The sequence below is a fragment of the Cynara cardunculus genome, assembly GCF_001531365.2.
Source record: "Cynara cardunculus var. scolymus isolate 2C chromosome LG 16, CcrdV1, whole genome shotgun sequence".
Lineage (NCBI taxonomy): Eukaryota > Viridiplantae > Streptophyta > Magnoliopsida > Asterales > Asteraceae > Cynara > Cynara cardunculus.
Genome location: NC_037543.1, coordinates 4,822,252 through 4,826,378, shown reverse-complemented (window position 1 = coordinate 4,826,378; position 4,127 = coordinate 4,822,252).

Below are 4,127 nucleotides of genomic sequence, written 5' to 3'. Positions count from 1 at the left end.
TATTGAACCTAAATTAAATTATAAGAAAAGAATTGAATTAAAAAGTTATACAAAAACCATGAATTTTAAAATAGTTAATTTGATATTAATATCGATATATTTTTGTCAAATTTTTATGATATCTTCAAATTTATATTTTATTAAAAAATAAAAACATCATCGTTTTTTCAAAATCACATAAGACCATACTATAATATCGACTGAAATAAAGAATAAAATGAAATATTAAAATCAAAATTATTTCATACATTGCACGAGTATCATTCTAGTTAAATAATGGATTTATTAGGCACAATAAAAATCAACTCCGACTACAAACTAAAAAAATATTAAAAATTGTCTTTAATATTTTTATAATAATAAATATCTTAATGCATCAAACTTTTAATCCATATATAAACTTAATATTATATTAATATATATTTTTAGATGTCTAATTTATTGACCTCCAAATATAGAGGCCGGTGTTTTTTACCTCTATTTTTTAGTATAATACTGTTAAGTTGGATGTAAAAACACCTTCATTTTTATGTTTTTAATGTTGGATGAAGATGGTCTAAGGTGCTGTTTACCAAATGCTTACCTAGGTAAGCGCTTACCAAATCACTTTACTTTACCGAATGAATATAACAAGGGCTAATAATCTTACCCAGTAAGAGCGAATGCAAGAATCGGGAGTGTTACCTGGTAAGTGAGGACGAGGACTCTTACCACAATTAGCGCTTACCGGAATAAATTGTTGCATACAATGCGTTTTAGTGAATAAAATCTTACCCGATAAATAAGCGATAGTGTTGAATTTTGCCGGTAAGTGCTTACCGAGTAAGTGTTTAGGTAAACGGCCCCTAAGTTATATTATCATGTTACATGTTTTAAATTTCGTTAACGATAGAAGCATGATTCATATGTGAAAGCATGAACTTTTGATGCGTTACACATTAAATGTTACATGTACTTGTGGGTCATATGTGAAAATATCAGTATCAAACGCACTAAAACGTAATGATGCATATACCGATATATCTTTTGAAATGCCCCTATATTAAATCGAAAGATGTACAAATTTATACTTATAATATATAAGTAACTTGGGTGACACGTGTCATCTTTTGGTGAGTCGGTTTTATTGTTTTCCCGCCTAAACACGTATCTAGACACAATTTACATTAGTGATTTATTTAGACTTATTTGAATGTATCTAGACACAATTTACATTAACAGTTTAATTATACATATTTGATTGACACAATACTAAAAAATGTGGTTTTCCCGACGGCAAAATCCATCGGAAAAACAACTTTCTGACGGATATTGCAGTCGGAAAACTCCCCGCCGCTAAATGCAAATTCCGTCGAAAATCCGTTGGTAATGTTCAAAGAAAAAAAATTATTTATATGTTTTTCCTTCCAAAAATATATATTTAAAAAGTTCAAAATTTACGACCGATAAAATTTTTTTAAAAAGTTATATTCCGACACAAAAGAGTTATATTCCTTCGGAAATCCGTCGGAATTAATTTAAAAATAATTTATTTTTTTTATAAAACATATATTTTTTTTAAATAAATTCCGACGGAATATAACTTTTTATTAGAAAATTACAATCCATCAAAAAACAGTCGGAAATATTTTTTTAAACATATTTTTTTGGAAGGGAAAAGAATAAAAAAAAAGTTTTCTTAAACATTTCCGACGGAGTATAATTAAATATAAAAATCAATTAAAATCCGTTGAAAATTTTAATTAATTAACGCCAATTAGTTTATTTAAATAAATTAGACCAATTTTGTGACGAATTTCCGACGGATTTGTGACAATATTAAATAAGTAAAAGAATATGTTACAAATCCGTCGAAAAACCGTCGAGAAAGTTGTAGAAATAAAATTTTATTTGAAAAAAAAAATCATTGTCGGATATGTGGGGGATTTGTGTCGGACGTCGACAAAAGTTGACTTTTCTTGACTATACAGAGTTTTGAAGTCTGAAGAGTTTTACTTCAGAGTTATTTCAAGAGTACAAGTCTGAAGAGTCGTTATAAATTTACTTCTAAGTTTAAATTTAATTTACTGATATAGTTTCATTTCTAAATTTTATTTTATTCTAGGGTTAACTTCATTTTAACTAATTATTGATATAGTTTCATTTCTAAATTCAATTATTCAGAGTTATTTCAAGAGTACAAGTTTGAAGTAGCATCGTACTTTCGATAATCATTAATATTTGTAAGATAAGTTTCTGACATGATTTAATTTTTTTAAATTACCTCATGCAATATACAGGGATCGAACCTAGTTAATATATATATATATATATATATACACTATATTATAAAGCATTTGACAAAAACTCTTAAAAACACTTTTTTATGCATGACGTACTGTTTATTGATTCATATTACTTAAAATTCAATAGTACAAGTAATTGTGCGTAAGTACAACTTATTAAAACTTTATTTTTGAATTCGTGAAACTAACTACAGATAAACATAATTAAATACATGATAAACATCTCATTTTTAATATAAAAAATTAAAATATAATTAGGATAATCATTGAGTTTTAACAGAATACTTAATTATCATCCTTATAAAAATTATATTATTAATAAAAAATAAATTACTTTGTTATTAAATCTAAATTAAATTTATAATAAAAAATTGAATTAAATAAATTACACAAAAAATGAGAACTTTTAAATAGTTAATTTAACACTAATATCGATACTTTCTTTTTCAAATTTATACTTTGTTTAAAAATAAAAATATTATCGTTTTCTAAAACCACGTAAAACAGTATTATATCGACAGAGAAATAAATAAAATGAAAAATTAAAATCTAGATATATTTTGTTGTATTGTGCGAGTACCCTTTTAGTGTGTATATATATATATATATATATATATATATATATATTTATTTATTTGATAATGTTGTTTTACTTGGTGATTGATGTTATAACTGATGTCTAGCCCACATGATACTCGATGTTCAGACCTCATAATGTTTGTTTTGGGTTATAAAAAAATTGTTGTTTAATTTTTACGTCTAATTTGAGATGCAACATTTATTACGCATTACGTATGTAGAAAATAAATATATGTATAGGTAAATAATGTTAAGTTGTTTGATAAATATTTAAAATGGCACAAATATGTTAAACATGAATTGCATTAAATATACGTGCATTTATCTGACAAGATAAAAAAAGAATGGTTTAAAAGATTCAAAAACAATATATTTAAATATGTACAAGTGAACCAACGATGCAAATTATTCATATGAGTTCACTTATGCATATTCATATGGATTTATTTTTTTTCGATAATTCATATATAAATATTTCATTCTTACAATATTAATATTTTTATTTAAACCTCCCACCAGTGTATTATTTCATTATATAAATATGTAAGATAATTTAAATATTATTTGACCAGGTAACATGTAACAATAACAAACAAATAAATTGTTGGAACTTGGCTTGTATATGAGAAACCTTGTCTCATATGGATTTTCAATAAATTATTTTAATATAAATATATATATATACAAAAGACTCATGGTATCCAACACGAAGAAATCTATTGACCATTTTGCCCCTTAAAAAGGTCATTTTCAAGCAACCTAACAAACGTGAGCCACTCTTTTGGGTAAACTAAACCCGGTTCAAATTACGTAAGACAAGAGTTAACCAGTTTCTTGAATGCCCACACTTTGCTTCTTTTAAGGGCTACTTTCGTAAATTCACTCCCATAAATATATTATTATATATATAAATATAATGAATTTAATTAACATCATCATATCGATATCTACAGAAAAGAAACGTAAACTCCATTGGTTACAAACACAGATAACAATGGAGGTTTCCTCTTCCTTCTTACCTGGAATTTTCTTTGCTTTTCCAGAAGGATTTCTTCCCAATCCCTAACCCTCTCAAAACCTCCATTGTTTCTCACTGTTGCTTAACTTGAACCACAAGTTAATCAACCACCTCCCCCATGCACTTTCATTTCTATCTCTATATATATCTATATATGTAAATCTATATATATATAACCAACCCATGCAGTTCATCTTTCAATCACAATCACAAATCATAACCCATAAGTTAGATCTATTATATAC